Source organism: Ictidomys tridecemlineatus, chromosome 8 (genome assembly GCF_052094955.1).
Source record: "Ictidomys tridecemlineatus isolate mIctTri1 chromosome 8, mIctTri1.hap1, whole genome shotgun sequence".
NCBI classification, from domain to species: Eukaryota; Metazoa; Chordata; class Mammalia; order Rodentia; family Sciuridae; genus Ictidomys; species Ictidomys tridecemlineatus.
In genome coordinates, this window is record NC_135484.1 from 2472003 (window position 1) to 2488732 (window position 16730).

At 55.1% G+C, this 16730-nt stretch overlaps 1 protein-coding gene across 5 annotated transcripts in view; it reads left to right on the forward strand.

Moving 5' to 3' along the window:
• The window catches only part of Rps6ka2 (ribosomal protein S6 kinase A2), a 290124-nt gene that overhangs the window by 74726 nt on the left and 198668 nt on the right, over positions 1 to 16730 (forward strand). The gene's annotated exons all lie outside the window — the stretch shown is intronic.

Here is a 16730-nt window from a genome sequence, read left to right on the forward strand (position 1 = left end):
CTCCCCAGGCCCTCCTCCTTCCTCCCACTCCTCCACATTGGCTCCACTTCAGAGTTTTGCCAGGATCTTTGTCACTTGGGAGCCCACCAAATGTGTTCCTTACAAGGCACTGGGTGCACTATGGCCATGGGCCACCTCACTCACACCCATGGCACTGGGTTCCCAGAGCCATCCGCGGCAGCATTCCCTAAGTGGAGGGACAGTCCATCCTGAGCATGTGAGTTATCAGTTCTCCTCTGCAGACACCCAGGTGGTTCCTGGTTTTGTTTTGTGATGTTTGCTTTTGCAAATGATTTCTGTGTACACACTTCCTTATGCCTATGTGTGAGACTCTCTCTGCAGCACATACCAAAAGTGCACGGCTGGGGGTGGACAAGTGACCCTGTCCGTCTTTCCTCACACTGCCCGATGGTTCTGCAGCATGGATAAGTCTAGTGACCTCTCACAGGTGGTTTCCATTTGATGGAAGTTTAACCTAAGGTGATCTAGCCCTGAGCCGCATACCCGGCAGCTGACTGAGAACTAAGTGAGGGTAGCACAAGGGCACAGGCACGAAGTTTCCGAGTTTTTAGAGAAGACTCCTCTCTATTTAAATGAGGTTTCCTGGTTGCTGCGGTGAGAGGAGATGAACTCTAAGTCTGCAACGTTATCATCCTGGGTATGAAAAGACTGTCAAGAGGAAGGTGAGATGGCTTCATATTTCGTGAGACAAATTTAGACAATATTCAAATGCCCCGATGGAGAAATTGTTTTATAAATAAACATGGCGTTGCCGGGCGCCAGCTCCGCCTCGCTGCTGTCAGGCGCTCTGTGCCGGCAGCGCTGCTTCCCCAGGAGTGACTTGCAGCACCAGGGAGCCAGCAGGCCACCAGCTGCTCCGGAGGCTGCCGGCCCAGAACCTGTGTTTAAATTCATTATGCTCCTTAGTGCTCCTGGCCAACGATGGCCGAGTGTTTTAATTGGCACATAGAAGGACTGACGGCAGGGCCCTCCTGATTACTTTGCAGAGATGGCCGTGCCTGCGAGTGCCCGGTGACGACGCGCTGCTGAAGCGGAGGTGCTGAGGGGTTGCTGGCAACTTGGTTTTCTTCCCTGGAGGCTGAGTGGAAAGGAGACCCGCTTGCCTTCCATTAAATAAGTGGCCCATAGGAAGAAGATACCGGGGCCCAGCTGGAACACTCCCTCCATGCTGCTTAGGAGGGGGAAGTAGACTGAGTGCCGAGAGTGGTCAGGGAGAGCTGGGGACCAGCGATAGGACCAACTACGGCCAGTGCCTGTGATTCCCTGCAGCTCTGCCAGGCGCTGCCCTGCTCTCGCTTCGCCTCCTGACAATCCCAGCTCTGTTTTCTGACGCTGTGGTGCCAGGCAATGTGCCCCTGCCCGCAGGGGGAGGTGCCCTGCATTGTCTGAGGAGCAGCACCTCTGCCTGGGTGTCCCACCTTCCTTGTGACCCAAACCTTTGAGGCTAGGGACCCATCACAGGGTGTGTGCCAACACAGTTCTGTGGATGCACACTTTAAAAGTATGATATGATTTGATATGAGCTCCTTCAGTTCTTTCAAACTTCAACAGAATGCCCCATAGTCTGTCCAGGGATGTGTAAGGTGTCCCGCGTGGGCTTTGGGCCAGCCCCTAAAAAAGAAGAGGCTCTTGCTCATTACGTGAGCGCCCTCGGGAGCAAGTGCCCCAAGCTCGTGGGGGTTGCAGGGGAGAGAGGCCCGATGGGTGGGAATGACAGGGGACGTGGCAGAGGCGTGTGTTACAGAAACTGTAGATCCTGGCCAGGGAGGAGCACCAACACGACTCTGGAAAACCAAGTTTTTATGAGCACAACTAGAAAACCCAGGGGTTTGCATCACAGAGGAGTGGGGCCGGGGACCCTGCACCCAAGCCGGGGCTCTCCATCATGAGCTCGTCAGCAGGCAGAGAGGCGGGGCGACAGTTGTCGAAGTGTTCATTTTAAACCGATGACAAGAATTCACAGAATTTGCTGAGACCAGCATGGCCCTGAAAATAATGCAGCTCACTCCAAATGACGCTCTAGCTCTTCAGCAGCTCATTCGCGCCACAGGACGGGGCTGTGTGTGGCTGGAGCTGAGCAGCGCCTCCAGAGCCTACAGGGGTGTCTGGTCAGAGGCACGTGCGTCTGTTCTGGAAGGGAAGGTGTCTTTGCACTGGTGTTTGCCTGCAGCGTCTTTGATTTGGGGCAGCGACCATCCACCGACAGGAGCGCAGGACCTGCACCGTGGGAGGTGATTTGGGAATCTGCTGAGTATCACCTGGTGCAGCCCAAGAAATCAGAGGTGGATGGCTCTTCCTTCCCTGGAGCAGAGCCCCTTCAGACAGGACCTGCTGCTACCCACAGCTGACCATGGTCACCTCCCGGAAGCCATCGGCCTCAGTTTAGAGTCTCTCAGGCTATTGCTTTTGTTACAAACTGCAGATTTTCACACACATCATGTGAATTGAGATTGTGAGTTTGTGAGAGCATCTTCCATGTGCTAGCCTCAGGGCATGTTTATGTCTACAGAAACATGGGGCCACTGCCCATTTTTACAGTTTTCCCTTGGGCTAACATGCTCTTTCCTGGCAGCTTCTGGAACCAGGCTGTTTTGAATACTGCAGGGCTCTAGAAAACCCACCAGCTCCCCCAGCCCCTGGTCTCCTTCTCCCCCTCCTCACCTGCACCCACCTTCAGTTGGGCCCCAGGGTAGCATGGAGCGTGGGGGTGAGTTCTTTGTTGCTTGAATTTGCAGAATAAAATCCATGGACACAGGGTGAGAGTAGAAGAACAGATTTATTAGAATAATAGAAAGAACGCAGAGCTCCCAAAGAGGGAAGGGTCCCAAGAGAGGGATGCCCCAGAGTGGCTACTGGCCAGGGGTTGATGTAGACCCATCAACCCTGGGTGAGGCACTCAGTGTCCACAAGGTGTTCATGCACCCATCAAAATATCCATTGGGCATTTTTCCTTCTCGGAGCAGCATGAACCCCAGTCATGTGGGCCCTGATTTAAATGCAGGCTTTCTGTAAGTTTCTTAGCAAGTATCTGCTGGTGCAGCTGGTGCTATCTGCCCAGGAAGTGACCCAGGGCCATCTCCCGGGCTCATCTCTTTCTCCTGACCTCTCCCCAGCAGAAAGGTCAGGAGCCCGGCCCTTCTCACGTCAGTCTCTTCAGCCAGCAGGATTCCAGAGGGTCCCAGGAGGAAGTGCACACAGGAATCTGACCTCCACTCCTGTCTCAGACATCTAAAAAGGAAAGGGGCCGGGAGTCGCTGTCAGTCCCCCTGCCCCTCACTCTCTCCCTCCTGCTCACCGCTTGGCATGCACTCACCACCCACCTCTGCACTTCCCAGGAGGCTCACACCAGCAGAAGCATATCTTGGGATGTGGCCCTGACTGGTGTCTAGGGCAGTCCACGTGGCTGGGTTCCAGAAGGTGCATGTGTGGGGCTGTGCTGAGCAGGCAGCCCTGGGGTGCCCAGCTGAGGGTGAGGGGCCATGGACGACCTCTGCAATTGGATCCCTCCTATGGTGTGTCCACCTAAGCTCTGGAGGTGTGCTGGCCTTGTGGGTACTCTCTCCCCTGGGCCCTGGGCTCCCTGGCAGGGCCACGCCTGCCCTTCCCTCTCCTGTCCCAGCTTCTCACACAAACAGGAATGTAGCAGGTGCTCACCGAGGTGTTAGCTTCACACTCTTGAGTGCTGGGGACATTGTAGGGTACAAGAGAGAGGGAATGGGGACCAGTAGCCCAGAGTCGAGAAACTGGTGCATGAAAGAAGGCCAGTCCCCCTGGGAGGATCTGTGGATGGCTTCTGTCCCCCTGCAGTGTTCCAGAAACCTGGGGTCTCATGACATTACCAACAGAAGCCACTGTGGAGGACCAGAGACCCGAGTTCCCATCAGCTTCCTGCAAGGAGCAGCCTGCAGCTGGTCTTCACCCTTGATTTCCCCTAATTCTTGGGTGTAAATCTGTTTTTACTTCACAGTGAGTGTTGTTTTTTCAAGTACTAGGTAGCAAGCACCACTTCCAGATGCCATACCTTTGAAGCTTTGAGTGATAATGAGGCCCTGCCTGGGAGGATGGGGCCTGCATCATGACTATGCACCTGGGACCCCCAGCTTCCTGGGTCTCGAGTTCCAATGGCTCAGAGAGGATAAGGCCATTTTGAAGGTCAAATAAATCGATCCACGGAAGTGGCCTACTTAGCACAGCACTCAGCAACAATTTGCTCCCAAGAGAGGAATCCAAGGCTGGAGAGCTTTCTGGATATGAGTACCCAGACATTCTAGAAACTATGTTCAAAGAATAACGACAACTGTTTTTGAAAACAGAACCCTGAAGAACCTTCTAAGTCTTCTTGATCAAAGTAGGGGTGGGCTGCTGCTGACTCACAGATACGGTGACATTGGGCTTCTCGTGCTCAGCCACAAGACCATGCTGTGTGGGCTGACTTCTCGTGACGGGCTGGACGTGCCATGTCCGTGGTCACTCTGCTCTCGCCCCTCTATGCTGGCCTCTGCTGAAGAGGCGGTTCAGTGATTTCACGGTGCAGGTTGCCTGGAAGCCGCCATCAGCGAAACAGCCTGGCGTGAAGAGGAGTGGAGCTCCAAGGGCACATTGCACATGGGACGATGACCCAGAAGCCACCAAGAGGGGAGGAAGCCTGATGGCAGGCTGTGTGCAGCCGAGGGGCAGCTGAGGTGGGCAGGCTGAGCTACCCTGCCTGGTGCCTGCAGTCAGCTGGGAAGGGCTGAGGGCAGAGGAGGGGAGCGGGTTGGTCCAGGGCCTGGTTTCAGCTCCACCATATGAGCCACCATATGAGCCGTCAAGTGGCCCTGTTGTCCCAGAAGAAAGCACTGCGTACTGCTGGTGAGATCTGCAGAGGAACAACTGAACAGCCAGCAGGGAGGGACTCGATATCCAGAAGGCACCAGGGTCCCTCCAAGTTCCTTTCAGTCCCGAGAATCCCTGTGTCACGCTGAGAAAAATGGCCATTTTTATCCTCGTTTAATACCATGAACATTTAATTTAAAGTCCCTAATAGTCCAGTGGATAATAGAAGGAATCTGTGTAGAAATAGCTTGTCTGAAAAACATTATCTTTCAACACAATTGTATTATGTTCCCATTAGGTTTCTGCACATCCCTGCTCCTTAGAATACATTGGATGTGTAATTAGGGGAGTTGTTTGTTTAGATCCATTGCATTTGATTTTTTTCTATGCCAGATGTTTTTATTTGAAGAGCTAATCTTGCTTGTAATTTATTTTTTAAAATAGTGGCAAAACGCACGTGAAATTTGCTACCCCAACCATCTGTAAGCATGCAGTGCAGAGCCTGGGACAGTGCAGAGCCGCATTGCTCACCCAACTGGCAGTCTCTGCTCACCTTGAAGAACGCGCCCATCCAGCAAGGCCCACCCCCAGCTCCCAGCAGCCACCCCTGCTCTGTCTCCAGGAGTGTGGCTGTTGCAGCCACCTCATAGGTGGAGGGTACTGGTGTCCTTGTGGCTGGCCAGTTTCACTTGGCACAAGGCCCCCTAGGTCCTTCACTTTGGGCTTCAGTGAACCCTTGAGCGTGGGTGAAGTCCCTGCTCTGAGTCAGCTGGGTACATTCACTTATGCGCTACTAGAGGCGCCACGCCTGGGTCACAGGGTGAGTCCCGCTCACCCTTGGCAGAAGGGCTGGGTTCTTCCCACAGTGGCCACTTCACGCTCTGCCCCTGCCAGCTGCAGGGCTCTGATTCCCGCACCCTCACTGACACCTGCCATTGTCTGTGCTTGTGTCCTGGTGGTGGCCCCCCACAGGGGATGCAGTTAACTGTGCCTGTCACCTAGCATACAAAAGAGCCAGCTCCTTGCAGGTGGGAAGCCAACACTGCATTTGTTTTCTGTCATCTGCCCCAGGTAGGCTGCAGGGAGAACCCTGCAGACTCAGCATCCTAGTGTGTCCCATGCCTGTGCTAGAAAGCTAATGTCACTTCAAGTGAGGACCTTTTCCTTCCAAATTTTTTTTTAAAAAAATTGCTTTTCTCTTGTTTAACAGTGTGCAAGTAGAGGAAGAAATATTTCTCTCTGGTCCTACCCACCGAGACCTTGCAGTCTAAGGTAAACTGGCCCTGCAGCCTGCCCAGGGGCAGATGCTGCCTTCTCTGGGCAGGGCAGGGGAGGGCAGCTGAGTCCCCCACCACCAGCCACAGAGAAGCGCTGGGGTGGGGGGCTGGCTTCCCCCCACTTTTGTTTAGGCAGAGTAGAGCTAGACTAGCCAACCCCCTTTCAGCTGGTGCATGTGGCCAGCGCTGAGCCCTCACCCACCTCGGGCAGCTAGGGCTCAACGCCACCTGTGGTCCGTGGGGGTGGGTCTAGGTAAGCTGGTGGGGACCTGGAGGGAGCGGGGCATCAGAAGGGAGGCGACTGGTTAGGAGGTGTGGCTTCTCCGATGTGAAATGACAGGCGAATGGACTCTGCTCTGGCCTCTATCCCGGGTTGGGGGGAGGGTGACTCCACCGCAGACAGGAGGCCTGTTGGGGGCAGAGGTGGAGAATTCAGCTTGACAGGCTGCTTGGGGGGTTCTGAGGCCTCCCCTTCCTGTGGGCGTCGGCAGGTGGCCTCTGGAAACACAGAGGTCGGCCTGAGGGGGCCGAGGGGAAACTCATTTTACCGCGTAAGTGGCTGCCAGCCAAGGACCCTCGAGTGAAGGACCGTGGGCAGGGATGTCTGAGCGAGGCACCGAGGTCAGCCAGGGCCGCGAAGGGCGAAGGGCGCGGCCTGGGAGGCCAAAGGAGGCCGAGCCAGGACCGACCCCTGCGAACAACCCAGGGGGGAGGGAGCGTGGCTCGATGGTGGGAGGACAGGGACAGTTGGTCAGGGGCTTTCTGCAGAGTCATACTGTGTGGGGCTGAGGAGAAACGGGGTGGTGAGATGGGGAGACCAGCAGCCACCAGGAGAGGCCGCCGTGGAGGGAAGAGGCAGAGGAGCAAGTCCTGGGAGGTGGGTGGGCGTGGCCAGGGTGGGACAGGGGAAGCAGGAGCAGCCAGGGGGCGAGGGACAGGCACACAGAGTCTCGTGGGAGCGAGGCCACCTCGTGGCCTGTGTTCTCTGCCGGGCAGGCGCGTGGTCACTGTTAGCCTTTTCACCACGGCGACCAAACACTAACCAGTTTCACAGGAGGAAAAGTTTGTTTGGGGGCTCACGTTCCGAGGTCTCAGTCCAGGGACGGCTGACTCTCCCCTGGGGCCTGAGATGAGGCAGAGGATGGCGGGAGAGTGTGGTGGAGAGAAGCGGCTCAGGACAAGGTCAGGAAGTAGAGACAGCTCTGCTCAACAAGAACGAGACGTGTACCCAAAGGCAGCCTCTGAGGACTCCTCCAGCCACCCCCACCCGCCCGTCACCGCCCAGGTCACCCCTGGACACGCTGACTGGGTCAAGGCTCTGGTAACCCAGTCGCTTCACCTCTGAACCTTCTTGAGTCTTCTCACTTGGGGCACCTCCCGTCTAAACCCCAACAGCACCTGCCAGCGTTTCCAGGAGAAGCAGCGGCCCCCACCCGTGGACCAGCGGCAGCATGGGGCAGCCCCAGCACAGGGTCTCTGGCGCCCGGGGCTTCTCCCGCCAGGCCTCCCCCTCTGCGGGAGCCTTTCCCTCCCTCGCCCTCTGGTTCACCTTCCAGAAGAGTGGAAGAGCCAGCCCTGGGGCTCTGCGCCCGCTGGAAAGTGGACATTTACATGAAGGCACACCCTGATTCTCTACCAGGCCCCGGACGGCAGCCAGAGCCAGGCTCCCCTCATGGCAGGCTCCCGACACCAAGGCTCCATTGAGCCCGTACCACGAGGCCTTGGCAACTCAGCAAGACCCCGTCCTTGAATAGAATCGAGAAAAGGGCTGGGGATGTGGCTCAGCTGTTGAGGGCCCCAGGGTTCCATCCCTGGTGCAAAAAGAAAGCTCAAATTTTTTTCCTAAGACACAGGAACTGAGAGTTGATTGTATTCACCATTAATTTTTAAAATAAAATGTAAGTATAAAATTTTTAAGAAATATTTTGTTTTAGTTGTAGTGGACACAATACCTTTAATTTTATTTTTATGTGGTGCTGAGGGTCGGACCGAGCGGCTTCCTGTGCTAGGCGAGCGCTCTACCGCTGCCATAGCCCCAGCCCTGAGATGCTTTAATATGAACACTTTTAAACCATATTCAAATATTTTATGTTACCTCAGATAGTTTTCAGTCATAATTATCAACAAATGATGTTTTTCTATCTCACTGTATTATCAATAAAGAGATGGAAAATAAGTTACAGAATTTAAGACGTTATTTTTCCCCCTCCCTCCCCCTCCCTCCGTCTCCCTCCCACTTCCTCCTTCCTGCCTGCCTCCTTGCTTCCTTCTCCAGTACTGGGGATTGAGCCAGGGCGGCCTGCCACACTCTATCCTGGAGTGCCCCAGGCCTTTATATTCTTTACTTTGAGACAGGCCCTTGCTAAGTTGCGGAGGCTGGTCTAGATCTGTGATCCTCCTGCCTTGGCCTCCCAATCCCTGGGATCACAGGGGGGTGCCACTGCACCTGGCTCATGTGGGTTTTTTCCTAAGTATAATTTTTAAAGACAAAATGTCAGGCAGCATAAAACATAAGAATTTGACACTGAGCCAAGGTTGTCTGCAAGGAGAGAGAAAATCAAGACTTTTTAAATATGAAAGAGATCCCATAATGGACCAACAAGACGTCTTTCTTTAAAATCATTTCTACAGAGTCTAGTAATGAAAGAAAAAATGGGAAAAAATAGAACCCTGGAGTCCATTTAAATACATAACCAAAGCCAAAGCACCGGGGATCAGTGTGGCCGCAGAGAGCAGGTCCTCTATTTTGAACATGAAGAATGATAACCAAAAGCTGTGCCGGGAGGAAATGAGACGGGAGGACTCTGTTTCCTTTCCTCAACTCTCCAGAGCAAAGATTTCAGCGTGACCATCAAATAGGAAGAAACTGATGGAAAACGAAGTCTTAATAACCCAGAGAAACCTCCAGAAAGAGATGTTCACGTTTATCATGAAACAAACTCACACGGGCATGGAAGTTCATCTGGGCCCCGACCCGTGTCCCCCCTTTTCTCTCCAGCCCTCCCGCACCTCTCCCCTTCTCCTTCGGCTGCTCTGCTGGACTTCCTGGGACTCATCTGTTAATTTATATTTGAATGGTTCTTTATGTTATCCCATCCTTCCCTCCCCCTTTCCTTTATTTAACTCCCTCTGAGAGAAAACATTCAACCTTTGAGTTTCTGAATTTGACTAATTTCACTCAGCACAAGATTCTCCATTTCCATCCATTTTACCAGAAAATGTCATAATTCCATTCTTTTTAATGGCTGAGTAGAACTCCATGGCATATATAAGCCACAGTCTCTTAATCCTCTCTATTGACAGGCATCTGGGTTGATCCCACAATTTAGCTATCATGAATTGTGCTGCTATCTACATTGATGTGGCTGTGTTACTGAAATATGCCGATTTTCAGTCTTTGGGGGAAATACCCAGGAATGGCATAGCTGGGTCAGATGGTGGTTCCATCCCTCATTTCTTGAGGACTCTCCACACTGCTTTCCAGAGCGGTGGTACCGGTCTGCAGTCCCACCAACCACATACGCGAGCTCCTTTCTCCCCACAACCTCACTAGCGTTTATTGTGGTTTGTATTTTTGGTCATGGCAATTCTGACTAGAGTGAGAGAGAATCTTGGTGTATTTTGGATTCGCATTTCCCTGATTGCTAGAGATGTTGATCGTTTTTTCATGTATTTATTGGCCCTTTGTGTTTCTTCTTTTGAGAGGTTTCTGTCTAGTTCTTTTGCTCATTCATTGATTGGGTGATTTGGGGTTTTCTTGGTGCTAAGTTTTTTAAGTTACAATATTGGGAAATTTTAACTCATTACTGCTAGGATACGAGAAACAGAAGCAAATACATTGATCTGTGTGTGCGCCCCTATTCAGGTGTCATGAACGTGGCGTATCTATCTGGCCACACCCAGACAAGAGTGGGATGTGTACCTGTGGAGCAGGAGGGAGGGCTGCACCAGCTCCTCCTGGCTCTTTCCACCAGGGTGGGCTGCAGGACAGGCCAGCTGCCCTGACCCGTCCCTGCTCGCGGTCCTGGTCCTCGTGGGGGCTGAGTGTGGGCCTGGATGGCACTGGGAGGGAGGGGAGCCCTGGATCAGGGAGGACTCAGGAGCGATGGAGAGAGGTGGACCGAGGTGCCGCAGAGGTGCAGAGAGCTCGGGGCGCTGAGCAGAGAGTAAAGGCTGAAGTGATCGAAGCTGAAGGGGAGCTGGAAGTGAGATCCAAGTAGACCCAAGGGCAGACCCGGGAAGGGAAGGCCCCGCTTCCCTCAGAGAAGCAGGAAGCCGGAGACCTCCAGGGGACGAGATCAAGGAAGTGACAGGCTGGGCGTCGGCAGCAGATTTCGGGTGGCCCCGTGGCAACGCAGTCACAGCACCTGTTCTTCTGGCTGAAGAAAGGGGTCCGGGAGGGGAGGAAGCCGTGGTGAGTGAGCATCTCCCTCCCGGAGGGCAGCCAGAGGCCTGTGGCCCAGCCCCCATGACCCCTGCAGCGTGGGTTGTGCCCATTAGAACCTAGACCACTGCCCTCAGCTCCGAAAGCAGAAGGGAGATAAGGCCTGCCCCGCCGCCCCCCATCCCCATCGCCCCCATCCCCATCGCCCCCATCCCCGCCGCCCCCCATCCCCGCCGCCCCCCATCCCCATCGCCCCCATCCCCATCGCCCCCATCCCCATCGCCCCCATCCCCGCCGCCCCCCATCGCCCCCATCCCCATCGCCCCCATCCCCATCGCCCCCATCCCCGCCGCCCCCCATCCCCACCGCCCCCATCCCCATCGCCCCCATCCCCATCGCCCCCCATCCCCGCCGCCCCCCATCCCCACCGCCCCCCATCCCCACCGCCCCCCATCCCCGCCGCCCCCCATCCCCGCCACCCCTCCCTGCTTCCTCGTCGGACCTCCGGGCTGACTGTCCCCACCTGGCTCACGACTGTGCTGCTCTGAACACGGTCCCACCTCTCCTTCCCTCTGGGATCTGAGTCTCCAGGTCCCACGTGGCCTTGGGGAGAGTCAGTGTGGTTCTGTGGGAACAGCATGGGATTCAGGATGAACCGCTGGACTCTCTGAGACACCCCCTATACCTCCTTCATCATCCCCAAAGTGCAAGTTGCTTTTTCTTCCTGGTTTGTGGCTGGTGTTCTCCGGTTTTTTCTGATAGCTCTCTGATTTGGTTTTCTTACATTCACCCCACCACGACTTTCCAAACCAGACTATTTAGTGGCTCCACGTGGGTAAAGTGTGAGTCTTTGGTCTTTCCTGACAACAGCGGTGTCCTCGCAGGTGGAGGAGCGTATGGGAAGCGCCGTGTTGCAGTGTCAGAACACCTGGCCGGGGGCAGCTCGGCACTGCTTCCTCAAGGCCAGGGCTGAACGGATGAGCAGAGGGAGCCAGCCGAGAGGGTGTCCGCTGCAGCGGGGCAGTGGGGTGGGGTCCAGGAGGTTGGGCCTGGGAACGGAGGGCTCGGTGCAGGTCCTCATGGTCAGCCGGCGGCCATGAGAGCACCCACGGCTGTTTCAAAGGCGCTCTGTCACGTTCCATGTGATGTGGCTCAGATCGCTAGAGCTTCTAAGAAGGAACGTCTAGAAGCTTCCTCTCAGTTTCCTTTTTTAAAGGCTTACACACTCTCTGGCAAGACCCCTGGAGAGGGTGCCTCCTGAGGATGGGGAGATGCCCTCGGGGCTGCCTTCGGCTCCTGGATCCACACACACCAGAGGAGATGCAGAGCAGGGAGCAGCGACGAGAGGCAGTGGGACCCCATGAGCCCGGCGGGCGGGAATGCGGGGGTCCGCTCCGGAGGCCTGGCCTGCTGTCCGTGGCTGCGATCACACGACTCTCCCTCGTGTTGCTTGTTTTAATTATCATTTGAATATATTGTCCTAGTAAAAGCTGCAGGCAGATAGAGAAGGCCAAAGTGGCCGACAGACCCCCATTCTCCTCTCCGCACAGGGACCTGTCCCTGCAGTGGTCTTTCTCTCACAGACAGTCAGATTTTAAGAGGGTTTGTGTAATTATCAGCTGTGATGCTTTGTCCACAGAACAATGTGCTGTGGTCTCTTAAACAGAGCAGGCAGAGTCCTGTGTGGGTGTCGTTTTCCGACAGGTGGGCACCTGGGCTCTGGTGTTTTTCCACCACGGATCATGATGCAGTGAACATCGTGAACTACAGCTCTCCAGGTGCCCCCCCAACCCCAGCCCCAGCTTGCCCAAACCAGCCTCTTGCCCGAGCTTTAGAAGGGAAGAAAATCATACAAGATCCAAGGGGCTACCCACAGACACCAGCAAGCACCTGCTGTTCAAGAGACGGGGTTAAAATGGCAGATTCAACAGGGTGAGGGTGCAGAACCTCGCCCCGTGAGACAGGCATGGATCTGTCTCCTGATACCGGACCTTCCATGCATTCTGCCCATGTGGCATTTGGAGAAGAGAGGAGAATGGGCCAGAAACCTAAGAGCATGACTCTCCACCACTACAGCCTAAGAAGGTGTCCAGAGAGGGCTGGACCCCTGGCCCAGCACCTGCTGCAGAGAAGGCCTGGAGACCTCCTCTCGGCCACCTGGGACGGCTTCCACAGCCGGCCAGGGCTCTTCTGTTCCATCTCTGAAGTCATCACGCTTTGTTGACACGAAGCACCGCCCAACCACAGCCCCTCACCTGCCCTGTGTATTCTGTGACCCAAGAATGATCTTTTACATTTCTCAGAGGTTAGAAAAAAATTAGAAGGATGTCTTATGACACATAAAAATCACATGGAATTAAACTTCGCGGTTGATGAAGAAAGCGTTGTGAGAACCCAGCCACGTTGTCCACTCCCATGCTCTCTCTGGCCGTTTTCTTCAACTGTGACGGAGTAGAGTGGTCATGATCCGGCTCAGTGGCCACTGAAATATCTGCCATCCGGTCCTTTGCAGAAGAATGCTGCCAGCTCCTCCAAGTCCACTGGCCCCGGGCCCGGTTGAGTTCTGTCCACACATCGGGGATTTCTGCCGCTGTCAGGAAAAAACCCTGGTGGGTGGCGTCTTCCTGGAAATCCTGGCCGCTGTCAAATGCTGACTTTCTCGCCCACACAGACACGCACCTACACACAGACACGCACCTGCACACAGACACACACCTGCACACACCTGCACACAGACACGCACCTGCACACAGACACGCACCTGCACACAGACACACATGCAAATGAAGGATCTGGAGGTTCGGTAGGTCTTTGACCTGTTGCATCTGCTCCCTCCCCAATTTTATGTACAAGCAAAGGTCTGTTTGGTGAATTTAGAAATACTAGGATCTCATGTGAACCCAGCTGGGTTCCTGAGACATGACTGAATAAAGGTTTGCCAAGTTTTGAGCTGTGTCTCAAATAAAGAAGCAAATACTGAAATGTTGGCTACTTTATTTGAAACATGTCCTCTCTGATTCTTTTTTTGGATCAAGTTATTTCGACCATTATAAAGGAATGTGAGTACAAATACATCTTGTCTGAATACATGGGATATGTTTGTATTTTACTGCATGATTAAGAAGTCCTGGGTATTGGCTGGATGTGGACCTGGCCTCAGATTATTAACCACAGTCAAACAAGCTTGGAGTGCTCAGTCTTTTCAAAGGAAAACTTGTTTTCAAAGGCTTTGGTTTTTGCTGATAAGTGAATTTAGAGGTCCTATTGGAAAGTGGAACACGGTTCAACAAAGAGGGCTGGCCCGTTTGCTGAGGCAGAGTGCTGGCACTGCTCCCCCAAGGCCAGCCTGGAAGACCGTCCTCTGCCCCTGATTGGTAGGTGGCCGTGGCAGACCGATGCCCTGGTGCCCTGGGTGCCAGTAGCGCAGGAATCTCCATAAGGGGACACAATTGTGTCTGTTTTGGGGGGAAAATGATGAATCAATGAAGCAATCACTAGCAAAAGGTTGATATCAAACACACGCGCCCCAGTACAAGGTGATCGTGGAAGGCAGCGCTGGTGGCATTTCTGGGACCTCGGCGTGCTGACCTGTAATGTCAGGAGAGATGCTCTCCTCCCCGAGTCTAATCCAGCCCCTGTCTGGGAGCTCCACGGGTTGTGCCTGGGCCCGCCCCTCCTGCCACCTTGGGCCCCTTACCCTGACCCCAGGCTTCCCTCTGTTGCAGTCATCTCTGGAACCTTGTTCTGATCTCCTCTGCACCCTGATTCTGCATGACTCTAGCCTGCAAAATCCCGCTGCTTCCCCATCTTCAGGGCAGCTGGGAGAGCTGGAGAGAAGCTCTCTGCAGCGTCCAGCAAGGCTGTCCTGAGCCGGCACTGTTTGCTGTCCTTACCGGGTGGTCCTGGTGCCTGGTCCCTCCTGACTCCTGCAGGTCTCGGTTCTGGATCCAGGGGAGGAGGCTCACGCTAGTGATTCCAGAGGTTCCTCTTCTTCACAAACCCCTTCCCAACACTGTGCTCCCTGCTCCTGACAATGACGTCTCCTCCCTGTGAACCCAGAGCCTCAGCCGAGGTCAGACTCCGGGACTCGCCTACCTGCTTCCCTCCATCAGGTGAAGAACAGCAGCCCTGGCTCTCCTCCCACACTTGACCCACCCTCACCTTGTCCCCCCACCCCAGGACCTTGCAGTTCTCTCCTGAACGAGAACAAGCTCTCTCTGTGGTGCATGAGCACTTTGCATGTCGTGGGAAATTGTTTTTCCAGCTGATTGAAGTTTTGTGCTTTGACATCCCAGAGTTTCTCCACTAGCTAAGGTCTGCCTCTGAGAAGTCGGGCCCGTGAAAGCCGGCACTCAGGACCACCCTTGCTGGCTCTGGCACTCTGGTGTCATTGCTCACCGGAACTTTGTCCTTTCCCCCCATGGGCGTGGGCTGTATGATAATGGAGCTCACTGTTGTGTCTTTCCACACTGGTGCCTGTTGCTGTGACCCAGCCTTTTCCGTGTTGAATTCAGAAATCAGTTTTGCTCTAAGGGCTCTCATACACCTGGGTCTGTTTGGGGCTTTCTGTTCCATTAACCTGCCTCTCATGCTATTTTTAACATTGCATTTTAAAACTTGCTAGGATAAGCACTCTCATCCTTCTCCGGTTCCTGCCAAGGTGGTTTCCTGGATACGGTTCCTCCCTTTCGAGAGACGGCTGGTCTCCCAGGAGCGTCTGGCAGGGAAGGAACCCTGGCCCGGGAGCAGCCCCTCCTGGAGCCCAGTCCCGTGCTCTCAGCCCTCTGAGCCAGGGTGGAGACAAGGTGAGAGGTCACTCTGGACTCTGCAGCCCCCGACAGGCCTCCCTGTCCAGCTCCACTGAGGTCCCTGTGGGTCTCTTCTGTCCCTTTGCAGCACAGAGCTGGCCAGGGCCATGCCCACACCTGGGTTGGTGGGGATTGTGCAGGTGTCCTGGGCGGGTGTCCCACCGAGGGAGCCTGGGGCAGGCCAGGAGGGCAGTGTGTGGCGGGGTGAACAGTACAGCAGCCAGGGCTGGGGCAGCATGAGGCCCCAGGGAAGAGCCTTCTGGCACATGCTCCACATGGGGTCGTGGCTTCAGGCTACACAGCTTGCACTCACCCTGACCCAGGAATCTAGAGCAGTGTCTGTGCCGGTTCCAGAGGCTGTGAGGAGGGGCTGGTCCCTGCCGCGCTCTATATCGCTGGGGACCTGGTGCCACCTCCACCTGTGTGCACCAGGCCTTCCCTCCGGTCTTCCTCTGCTGCTCTCTGCAGGACCCTGGCCAGGTTGGATGAGGGCCCACCCTGAAAGCTTCAGCTAGCCTGAAAGACCCGTTCCCAAGGCCATGTTCACAGGTTCTAAGGCAGGGACAGCCACGTCCCTGGGGTGGGCTGTCCCAGTTCAGCCGATGAGTAGGTAAACCCTATCCTCTCCCTCTACCTCTGTCTCATGGCAGCCTCCTCCCGGGGCCAGAAACTCGCCTTCTAGGGCTCCGCCCTGAGGCAGCTCCTGCGTGGTTTATCATGAGAACATGACGTGGTTCCGTGGGTCAGGCCAGTAGCACACAAACCAACCAGCAGGACATCAGCCACCCACTCCACTGGAGCAGGCTGGGGACAAATGGTGTGTCATGGAGGGTGTCAGATATGACAAGGACAGGCCCTCATGGATGCCCGTCAGGGAACGGGCGACACCATGGGGGCAGGGCAGAGAGTTCCAGAGGTCATCCTGAAGGCAGGAAGGGACCGAGGCCACTGTGGGAGTCCAGGCAGGAGGCTCTGAGGCTTTGAGCTGGGTAGTGGTGTGGCGGTGGGTTAACGGGGGTGGCAGAGACAAGGCGAGTGGAGGGCCCGGTGGTGGCTGCCTGGACTGAGGTGCTAATGCTGCTCACCTCCTCTCTTGCAGCATGTCACCCGCGGCCCCAGCTACCTCTGAAACCCACCAGGCGTCCCAGGCATGGCTCATTGGTCCTTGCCCCTGTGTTAACCTGACGTTTTGCAGAGCTTGGTCTTGTCTTTACGGGGACACCGGGGACCTGAGCTAATGGCTGTGCTGGGCAAGGAGTGGTTTCGCTTCTGGGATTCGTAATTCGTTCTCTGATTGTCTGCTCTCCTGTGCTGGCGGCCACTCCTGGGTGTTCCTATTCTTTATTTCCCCTCTGCATCTCGCATGAGTGTGTCTGTGTTTCTGCCTGGGGCTGTGACCCAGATACGAAAGGACAGAGCCAACCA